The following is a 12428-nucleotide window of genomic DNA, read 5'->3' as shown; positions in this document are numbered from 1 at the left end:
GAAGTTGAAATGAAGCTTGAATGGCAAGGCAACGCTATGTGATGTTTTGAACATTTGATCTTTCCACTTGATGCGCATCCCTAGCAAACCTTGTACAAAATGGATGAAATAAGACTCTTTGTAAAGCTAAGATCAAGAGGAACAACTATTATGTTAAACACTTTTCCATTTGGAACTTGGATCAAGGTGAATTTTGAGGTGGAAGTTTGGAAATTTCAACATATTGAAATTTTTTTGAAGTGTCAAGCCATATACCTCAATGTTCCACCTTACTAAACTTTTCATGTGAGCTCCAAATGAGAAATGTGTCTTCATCAAAGTTGTAGCTATTTCAAATACCTTTAAAATGGTCACTAAGTACATGTCATTCGGATTTAGAATGATAGAGTTATGCATTTTTGAAGTTGAGGAAAATCACTTGTTCAATAGTATAGGTCAAAAATGACCTATAATGTATCCTCATATCACATGCTCATAAAAGTTGAGTTAGCTTTCACTCCAAACATAAAAATTGAAGTAGACATCTTTAATTTTATTGTGAAACTTGGAAATATTTCATCTCATAAAAATTGAGCAAGTTATGGCCTTGGGAAGTTGACTCTTAAATTAGGGTTTAGACAAAATGACTTGTAATGTTTCAACATCTAAAATGACTTTCCAAGCAAAATTAGCTCTAGACTTCAACATGAAAGTTCTTTGGAATGTCATTTAGAGTATCTTAGATCTTGTAATCAATTTCATATGGTGAAAATTGTAGGAGATAGGGTCTAGGGAGACCCCGTTTTGATTAGATGAATTCACCTGGCCAACCACCATCAACCAACTTGCTAACTTGCTAACTTACAATACTCTTGACTTTTTAGGCTCATGGAAGATCATATATGCATCAGATGATGAAATTTGAGGTGTCCTTTGAGAAATTTTATCAATTGGTGAGGAATCTTGTTGAAGAAGTTACTCAAGATACCCAGACAAACTAGGGTTTCCAAGGCAAACCAACTACAAACTCTTGAAAAATACTTGATCAAAATAACATGTAGAGATCATGTGGACTCATATATGATGCTTAGAGACTTTGTGGACCAATCCTTAGTTGTGCTCTTTGTATTCATGAGGGTCTTAAACCCTAGATATGAACTTGATATATTAAATAGGGATCATGCCCTTCCTACAAAAGAGTTAGGAAAATGCAAAGACATATTTTTGGTGTTTTGGCTAGTAAAAATGATGATATACAAGTATGATATAATCACATAGTGCTTGGTGATTTCTCCCAAAACAAACCCAATGAAAAAGGGTTAAGGAGGATGCCAAGGTGTGATCCCAATGCTAATGCATATGATGAGATTGCATGAGGGATCTTAGGGTCAAAATTGGGGTCTTACAGCTGCCCCTATTTAAGGACATTCTAACTGAGGAGGTGAAGGTTAAAATCTTTGTATCGACTCAGCAGAATGGGCTTAAATAACAACATATCGAAATAAATTTTGGTCCCTAAGAGACCTCATGATGCGTATGATGAAATGTAAAAGCTAATCCTCTGTGGGAAAATATTTCCACAAAGGAAAAGAAATCAGAGAGACCGAATATCCGCAGGAGCATGATGCATTCCGTAAGGAAAATTCACTAGGGAGACAAAGACTCTGAGGGGATAGAAAGGGTATGCGTAGGCCAGGCTGCGACTTACAAATGCCGAGGGATTAGAGGAATTCCATAAACATGGAAAGACTCAGCCCGGGGAAACAAAAGAACCTCTGCAGGGGAAACAAATAGATCAGGATAAAGCTGACGTACTTGAATCATGCAGGAACAGCGATTTTGCAAAGGAAATGCGCACTCAACTCAATTGGGGAAGAAATAAACTTCAATACAGGAGAAGCAGAAATCTATTATCCACTACCTGTTACTGGGTAAGGAGATAATAAAGATCTGACAGAGAGGACATCCATCATCGGTTAAGATGAACATATCAAGGATGGCTCGCTGGGAGTCGCCAGGAGGGAGTATTCATTACCGGTTACTGGGTAAGAATAGCCTTGCTAGGGAAAACTTCAAGAATATGGTTTACAACTACCAGTCACTAGGTAGAAGACCGAAGATGAGAATATCCGTCACCGGTTAAGGTAAACATATCAAGGATAGACTCAAAAGGAAAGAAAAGTTATCATTGGTTAAGATGAACATATCAAGGATAGACTTGCCTGGGGATGTTAAGGAAGATATCCGTCATCAGTTAGGATAAACATATCAAGGATAAACTCACTGAACAAAAAGTAGGAATTACATCTATCGAAAACTGGATAGAATACCATCAAAGAGAATACCCGTCACCGGTTAAGATGAACATATCAAGGATAACCTATGCGAGGAATAAAATAAATAGGAATTACATCTACCGGTTACTGGATAGAATACCAAACAGAGAGAATATATGTCACCGGTTAAAGTGAACACATCAAGGATACACTCTGTACAGGGGAAAAAAGCAGGATTTACAACTATCGGATACTGGGCAGAAGACCAAAAGAGAAGAAAACCCGTCATCAGTTAGGATGAACATATCAAGGATTAACTCTCTGGGGAACAAAATAAGGATTACAACTACCTTTTTATTAGGTAGAATACAAAAGGTGAGAGTATCCGCCATCAGTTAGGATGAACATATCAAGGATAAACTCAAAATGAGGGAAGAAAATATCCGTCATCGGTTAGGATGAACATGTCAAGGATATACTCCTTGGAAACATAAAAATGAATCCAACTAGGGACTCCGCTGAGGAGAAAACAGAGGTACTTTTTTCGGGTATTCGGGCAAGAAGTAACAAATTGCAAACTAAGAAGGATCATACCAAACTATATCATCATTAGTGAGAGACATATGTCTCTGAGACCACCGTAGACATTATGTGTTCTCCACAAAAGTAGGTGTCTGAGGCAAGTGCAAAATAAACCACTTGTACAGAAGAGGAATACAACAGACAATAGTTCCACCACCCTTAGAATTCCTTAGATGCAAAAAGAAGTACATATCACCCAACAAAGTAGGCACAGGATTCCCAATCAAGAAGTTTCTAATGGCGTTAACATCGACAAAACCGTCAATATTAGGGAAAAAATCTAATCCATAAATGAGCAACACAAAGATAACTTCAAAAGCGTCCACACTACCGGCTTGAGCAAAGGCAGTAGCTTCCTTGATGAGGAAATCAGGTGACAACCCAAATAATCCTCCTTTCTTCACCCAATGAGCCTCTATCTCAGACGTCTTCAAGTGAAGAGCTTCAGCAATAAGATGAGATATGGGAATCTCTTCCAATCCACTAAAAGGAACCTTGCTAGAAATAGGTATTCCCAAGAGATGGGAATACTCCTCCAACATAGGCATAAGTTGATAATCTGGAAAAGTGAAGCAACGGTAGAGAGGGTTATAGAACTGCACCAATACACTCAGAAGCCCTTCAACCACATCAACAGACAAGACAGATAAAAGCTTCCCATGACGTTGCTTGAAGTCCAAGGGATCTAATACAAAATATGCTAGCTTCCTTAACTCTTTCAAGTCGGGACATCTGAAAATGTACTTCTTAGTGTTCCTTCGTCCCTAATCCATAGTCTGAAAATATTTGCAAATAACACCTCAGTTCCTTGAAATTTTCGTGTGATGAATTACATGATGCGCATGAATGCATGAATGCAACAATCACAAATAAGGGATCACACACAAGGCAAACAAACAAAGGTCAAGGGATGAATCAAGTCATTGTCAAGATCAATCATCAATTTTGGTGTATTATGGTTTACACCTTATCAACACCCAAGTTCCATTGATATTGACAAGACTTGATTGGAGCAACCAAGAATCAAGGGTTTGTTGTAAGTCACGAGCATGGAGTCTGGGTAAGAACCATCCTAAGGGAGTGAACTAAGGATAACAACCTGTAGATCATGTTCTAAAAAGTTCCCAGAGTCTTAATTCCATCTATCGGATATTACAGGTTAAGATGATTGACTCATCAACCCATAATATTCTCAAGAGAAACTCATCTGAGTGTAGTATCGCGTGACAACTGTTATCAAGTCTACACTTGAACAGCCGTCGCACTACGTCGTAAATAGGCCAAGTGGGGTTAGAGGTTCTACGGTCCCCAACTTCTCGGACCCAAAATTAGAGATAGTAATGCCTAACCAGAAATACTTGTGTAACATTTCCAAATCCAAAAGGGTCTCCATTGAGCAGGAGGATCTCAAGTCAACTTGTTAAGGACTACTCCACACAAGTCGAACATGACTATACCATCCTCCTATATTAATTGCACTCAAGTTTGGGTTAGCACTTATCTCACCACTCATAGATCACCAAGAACAACAAGCAGATCATATCTCACAAACAAATATACATACATCAATTATACAACTATATACACACAAAAAAGTAGGCTAAACCCACTTGAGACTACTCCCTAGCAGAGTCGCCACTTAATTTCTGTAGCGGTAAATTCATGATCATCAAGCTATGGATAAGCAAGACATCAAATAACAAGAGTCGCCGCCGCGCTTTTATTGTTTCCAAGGGAAAAGGGAAAAGTACGAACAAAACCCAAAAATAAGAAGTTTTCAAATCAAAGCTAATAAAATGCCAGAGATTACAGGTAAGGGGGTTGGTTACACAGAGGGAAGGTGTTAGCACCCAAAGTGTCCTAGGTACTCCTAGGGTGCCCTTTCTTGTGTGCATATGTATTTTGTACAAAATGATGTTTATAAACAAATAGAATGGGGGGATGAGAAAAGAATTCATTAATTATATTTTTGTGTTTGACAAGACCTTCTGACTTGTGCCTACGTACCAACATAAAAATGAGGGATCAAAACCTCGTAGTTCGTGATACAAATTTCAAAGTGGATGCTTTGCTTTTAACAAAAATTAGGTTTGAAAGGCGCAAAGGCTTAGAAAATGGTTTGAATGAGTTAGTTCTTTTTTACTTTTGAAAATTTTAAGTCAAGTATAGTTAAATTTATTTACAAGTTTGATTTAAGAAAATAAGTTTGAAAATGCAATGGCATAAGGCCAAAGTTTCTAATTTGCAAAGGGTCTAAGTTGAGAAAAAAAAACAAGTACAAACAAAGAAGTTTTTAAAAGGAGGGATAGATTTTTGAAATTAAAGAGATGGGGAGGAGATGAAAAGGATAATCCTAATCAAAAAATTAAAAGTTAAGAGTTGAAAAGATCTGAGCAATGGGCTGCAATCCAATAGACAAGAATGTCATATAGAAACCCGAATTCCCTTGGACATTAGAATCAAGCAACAAACAATGCACACAATATTAACTTGAAGAGCAAGGCATCAAATAAAGATAGCCACATCCAAGCTTAATCCTTCCATGATCTTCTTCAAATTTGCCCATGTAGTAGATGAATTCCATAATGCTACAAGTCACAAGGTTCAAAATAGCAGCTTTACAATGATCATGTTACAGATGAACTCAAATGGATCTTTAATTATGTATCAGGTGAAGTTTCAGATTACAAGCACTTGGTTACATGAAAGTTGGCATTGGCCAAGTCCTTTGCATAGGGAGTGTTGCCTAATTTCTAAGTCCAATTGTCCCAGATCAGACCAACAGTCCACACAAGATGTTTTTTAGGGTTTTTGTTCTTATTATGTACATTAATGGCCAAAGACCAAACAACACAATATACACAAGCAAAATATATCACAAAATATGGTCCAAATGGACAAAGTGAAAATGACATTAACATAAACAATTAGAATGGTATGAATAATGGCAAATGAATAGGGCTTTAAAGTAAAGTACATTAAAGTAAATAACTTGAAAGTAAATGTTAGTTGTTAATCAGTTAGAGGTTAGTATTGCTTTTTGCTTTTTTTTCTTTTAAGTCATTCTTTGGAGAACACTCAACCCACCTATCACAAGAATGGATCCTTGAACCAAGACATCTTCCAAAGGAAGGAAAAAAGGCCAAGTTTCCACACAATACCATGAAAGATGGGAGACTTACAATCTCACAAACTAGAATGCTATGCCTTTTGTGTCACAAAATTTAGCGCTATGTTAAGCAATCGTAATTGGACTTATGTAGAAGTCACAACTATTTGAGGTCCCCCAATAGAAATTTGGTGCTAATGCATGTTAGAGACATAGTATAATGGACTATGCGCATGAAACATAGAACACACAAAAAGAATATGCAAAAGAGGTGGCCTAATCTCATCCATACTTACGTTGATTTTTAATCAACTAGCCTTAGGACCTTGAAATATCATAGGACCATGACATGAATGCATAAAGAAGGGGAATAAGATGAAGAGGGAGGGGAATAGATCAAAACTCAAATTGGACAAAGGAGGACTTTTACCAAATTAAGATCATTCATTCATTTTGGGAGATGGAATGTACATTCCATCAATCCCCTAAATCCAATGATCTTAACCTAGCAACCTTGACCAAGGCCCAACAACACAAGTCAAACTCATACAAACAATCAAAATGGCTCAACACACTTATTTGGCCTTTATTCAATTTAAAAATACTAAAAATAATGCATTAAATTAAACATGGTTTGTCAAATTCCTAAAATCTCATCAAAACACCAAAGAAATGGCCATGAGATTTATCATAGGTCAAACAAGGTCAAAGGACTTTAGAGAAAAAATATCAGAATTTTTAGAGACTTAAAAGTATTTTTAAACAATTAAAAATATTCACAAAATCAATTAAATCATGAAAAATATTAATAATGACCCAAAAAATAATTTTATTTCAAAATATGAAAGAGGATTTTATTTAAAAAAATTGGTGAAACTCTCATATTTTTTGGATCAATATTAAAATTAATATGAATTAATGAAAATCAAAAGAATAAAATGAAAATCAGAAAATACAAAAAAACGTGGACCACTTGATCTCCCTCATTAATTGAGGTGGCGGATCAAGTGCTCATCAGCGCGCTTTCCACCATGAACTTAAGTAAATGCGCCATAGGGATGGTAATCAAAACCAACACGTGAGATTAAAACAATTTGAATTGATCATGTGGCTCAGAACCTGTCCAACACATCACCGGCGCTAAGACCCTAATTTTGACCCTAAGATCCCTTATGACATCATAACATTTCATTTGCATAGCCTCAAGGATCATAAGCATCTTAGCTCCTTCCCTTTGGGTGGGGTCTCTCTTGTGAGTGGTTTGAGATCACCAAGCATGCTTTAATTGTATATTATTGCTTTTCTCATTTTTATTTACTAACCAAAAGCACAAAAATATGTCACTAACATCCCTTGTTTGTAGCTTGAGCAGTCACAAGATCCAAAGCTTCTAGGAGATCCTTTGTGCAATGATATGGTCAAGAGAAGATGAAAGCAGGCATGATAATGGTTCCCAAAGCTCTCATCCATCAAATATGCCTCCCAAGTATCTCAATTCATCATTTTGATCAAAGCAAGTCAAGGGGTTTGAGGCTTGTTTCCCAAGGAAACCCTAATTCATATGTTCATCAATTGTGCCTTGCTCATGAAGCAACCTCAACCCATGGTCAAAAACAATCAAGGGAAGTTCTTTAATTCATCATTTCATGCATATTTGAACTTACTTGAGTGTCCTCAATCATCCATTCATCAAGATATGAGTTGTGGACTTGAGAAGTTGATCAGTCAATTCATTTGACTATTTTGAAGTACACTGAGACCTAACTTTTTAAGTGTTGGACAAATGGAGATGATCCCAAGAGAAAAACTGTTCTTAAGGACAATATTAACAACTTTCATGTTCATCAAAATTTTAGTCGAAGCTTGGAAGGTCATCATCCATTCCAAGACATTATAGGTCATTTTGACTGAAACCCTAATTTTGAGTCAACTTCCCAAGAACATAACTCATTCATTTTTCATGATTTTGGGATGAGACTTAATGCATTGGAAATATTATTGTGTCTACTTAAAATGTTATGTTGAGAAAAATTGCAAAATCTCAAAAGAAATACATGTGATAATGCAAAACATTATAGGTCACTTTGGACCAAATGCCTTGAAATGTGAAAAAGTCCAACTTTAAGTGCCCATAACTTCTTCATAAAATATCCAAATGATACTAAATTTAAGTCTAAATTGATTGTCTTGAAATTATATACAACTTTCATGTTTAAGAGTTTATCATTTGGAGCTTGCATCATTGAAACAGAAGGGCTTGAACATTGGCCAAATTTGGAAACTTCACATATGCATGTTTTGCACCCTACACTTCAAGCTCAAATTTCATTAATTTCCAATGCCCAATTGGAGTTTTGATCAACATAGCATTTGTTCCTTATGCAACAAGCATTCTAACCATTATTCATAAGGTTGCATTTGGACTATGGAAGCATCATTTTCGAAGACATGGAGAATTAGGTGCATTTTTGAAAACTTGATTCAATTGCCATGCATGAGCTGATTACATCTATTTTGCACGTCCATTTCATTCAATTATGATCTCAGCTTGCCAAGCCATGTGGAATTGGGCCCTCCATGCACCTATATAGGCCCATGCATGGAGGCCCTTTCCATTCATGCAAATTTGAAGTCACACATTCAGCATTGCTTACAACTCTCTCCATCTATAAATACCATGCCATAACTTCACAATTCTTCAACCTAATGGCGCCTAAACCTCTGCTGAATTGAATCCACACCCCTACCAAAGGAACAAATCTCATTTTTCTCTAAAAATTTCAGATCTGAAATTCAATTGCATTGATTGATTTTTAAGATCCATAGTTCCTAAACCTCTTCACCTTGATCCATTGAAGCTTCTGTTTGCAAAAGGAATCAAAGATCGTGACTCAATTCTTCAGAACCCAAAAGTTTTGTTCAACTGCATTTTGCTTTGAATCTCCTCATACATTGCTCCATTTGCCTTGATCTTCTGTTGTCTGAAGTCCTCTGTATAAAGGCATCATTATTGTGTTCTTAATTGTTGAAATCAAGCAAGTTCAGTTGAACACCACCAAAGTTCCATCTCTGATTTCTCTCTTAATAGGGATCTAGAGTGGAATTGAGTGGCATAGGAGTGATGTACATCACTTCACCTTTCGAACGGTACCTAGATCATGCGTTTTGGTGCATATTTGAATCCCTGCAATTTTTGGCCTTCGCCGGAGCTAGCCGGAGAAGACGGTGGCGCTGGCCACCGTCTGGTCTCTAGATTGGATCTAAGCTGTCCATCTCAGTTTCTAGATCTAATCTCCTCCACACATTGTTATGACTTTTCTTTAATGTCCATGTGGTTGCATTGACTTTGGAACACGTTGGGCACGCACTTGTGGATGCTTGGATCTGCCAGCTAAATTAATGAGCTCAGTTCCAAGGGCTCATGCTTTTTCCATTTTTTTATTCTGATTTTAATTTCTATTTTATTTTTTTATTCCATTTCATTTTCTAAAATCCATATCTCTTTCATTATTGGTCCAAAAATTATGGGACCAATTGCATTATTTCTCTTTTAATTTCTAGTTTCTAAAAATGATTTTTAATATTTTTTATTTTATCATTTGCTATTTTTTAATAATTTTCTCTTTTCTGGTTATTTTTAATTCATTTTAAATAGTTCTTGATATTCAAAAAAATACAAAAATATTTTCTCAATCTCTTTGAATGATGATAGATCTATGAAAAATATTCTCATCAATTTATGAATTGATTTGAGATTTATTTGAGATTTTAGTTCAATTAGGTTATTTTTATGCATTTTTTAATTGATAAAAAATAGTTTCTGACTTTTAAAAATGCTGAAATTTTTTGTCAAACTTTATTTGACCTTGTTGAACTTGGGATGATTCACTTGGACTTTTCAAAGTTGATTTGAAGTGAATTTGAAGTTTGACCTTTCTTTAATATTTTAATTCAATTTTATTTTCAAATATTAAAAAATGCCAAAAATATTTTGTTTACTTCTTGACTTCCAATCTTCATCTTGCTTCTGTTTTTCTATTGTTTGACCTTGATCTCCCCTATCTTTGGTCAACATTTGTTGATTGGTACATTCCATTTCATTTAATGCACCTTAATTCTTCATTTCTAATTCTTCATCTTCTTCTTCTTCTTTATTTCTTTTTTTTATCAATGAGTTAAAGGTTGATGGTTAGCATTGATTAGGGAGGTTTAATCTTCCTTGATTCAAATCTAATTCATCTTGATCAAATGATCAAGTGAATGGATTTGCATTAAGGATAGATTGCTTTCTAAATCATGCAAAGGACTTAAGCACATGTTTATGCTAATGCAATTTGCCTTTTGCTCACTTGAGCACATAATTGTATATATTATTGTGCTTGTGTTTTGTTTTGATTGTTATGAACCAAATGCAAAGAAATGGACAAAATGGACTTAGTTTCTAGGACTTTCCCTATGCAAATTGGAGTAAAAGGATCTTAATGTTGAAGATGGATTAGAAGGACCAAACCTCTAAACTCACTCTTGTCCATTCTTGATTTACTTCATGGAACTTTTGATGTGTGTGCTTTTGTGCTAGGGAATTCTATGAGAGCTCAAATTGAAGAACCATTGCCATGTTCATCCAAAGTGAAACATACAAGATACATTGGGGATCTTCTAAGAAGCTTGTTTTGGTTGTGTTGATTGCTTGAGCTTACCATTATTTTGCTTGCATATTCTAAAGGATGAGAGCTACTTGGATCATCAATATGATATCAAGAGAGGAACTCCATTTGTGGTCTTGTTTCTTATCCCTTATCTCTTGTATGATTAGGACCTTAGCCATTCGTCTTCTTCCCTCCACTCTAACCCAAGACAAAACTTTTGTGCAAACATTTAACATTTCTTTTCAAACATTAGAAACCTAAGCCTTATGCTTTTGATTTTCAATCTTTCTTTTCATAACACTTATTTTGAATTGAACTTTTAAATCAACTTTGACCATATTTTGTACATACCTTTCATTGGTAAATATAACCCATTCAAATGTCTTTTTATGGTTTCAATGGCCACTTTCTCAATCAAAGCTTTTTCATTACATTTAGCTATTAGGTTTGAGTTATCCTTGAGGTAGACGTAATACTCACCTATATCCTTAGTGATGGACATTGAGTCTTCCATGCTTATTATAGGGTTAACCCCTCACTAGCATGTTGAAGCTATCCTCACATGGTGGATTTGTGGTTTTTAGGTTGAGTTTTCTCCCTTGGATAACAAAAGACCTTAAGGCTTTTGGACCAATCAATTCACCAACTTGTTTTGAAATTTTTACCCCGAACTACGAGGTTTTGATCCTAATCTTTTTTAAGATGGTACGTAGGCAATGGGTTTATCCATCCAAACACAAAATGTAAATAACTTGTATATTCTCTTCTCATCTCTTCAATCATGTTTGCACAAACAAATTTTCACAAAATACCAACCTTACAACAAATGTGAAAAGGGCTCCCTAGGAGTACCTAGGATGTTTTGGGTGCTTAAAACCTTCCAATTGCATAACCAACCCCCTTACCCCGATCTCTGACATTTTTACTAGTTTTTGATTCGATAAAACTTTTAGGTTTTTGTTCGCTTTCTAACCATTCCTTTGGATAAATAGAAGTACGGTGGCGACTCGACTTGTATTGTTTACCTTGAATTTAGTCAATATCTCTAATGGTAACGAATACCCCGCTACAGAAAAGTGGCGACTCCACTGGGGAATATTTGCCTAGTGGGTTTTGCCTACTTTTCATATTTGTTGTATTGTATTGTATATTGTTTTGTGACATATTTTTGTGCCATTTGGGATTACTGTATTGTATGTAATGATTGAATTGCTTGAATATTAATTCCTTGTATGCTTGGTGATCTTTGTGAGATGAGTTCTATACCCGAACTCGAGTGCACTTAGGATAGGAGAATGGCATAGTCTTGTTGACTTGTGTGGAGTTATTCCTTAGCAAGTTAACTTGCAAGTCCATTCACTTGGTGGAGGTCATGTAGGGATCAATAATGTCACACAAGTAGTTGTGGTTAGACAATACTCTTTCCAATATAGACCTTAGAAGCCAAGGACCTTAGTTTACCAAGCCCATCTTGGCCTATTCTTAGGATGTAGTACGAAAGTGGTTCAAGTGTAAGATTTGATATGATTGTTACGCGATACTACACTCATAAGAGTCTCTCTTGAGAATATTTTTGGAATACGAGTAGTCGTTTCTCCGATAATATCCGAAAGATGGGATGACGACTATGGGAACCTCTTGTAGAACATGTTTGGTAGGTTTAAACCCTAGTACACTCCCTTTGGGTGGTTCTTAACCGAGACTCCATGCTCGTGACTTGCAACAAACCCTTGATTCATGGTCGATCCGTTCATGCATCCTTAATATCAATGGAACTTGGGTGTTGATAAGGTGTAAACCATAATCCACCAAAATGGATGATTGATATTAAGG

Source organism: Lathyrus oleraceus, chromosome 5 (genome assembly GCF_024323335.1).
Source record: "Lathyrus oleraceus cultivar Zhongwan6 chromosome 5, CAAS_Psat_ZW6_1.0, whole genome shotgun sequence".
Classification (NCBI taxonomy): Eukaryota; Viridiplantae; Streptophyta; class Magnoliopsida; order Fabales; family Fabaceae; genus Lathyrus; species Lathyrus oleraceus.
Note: the sequence above shows the minus strand (reverse complement) of the source record.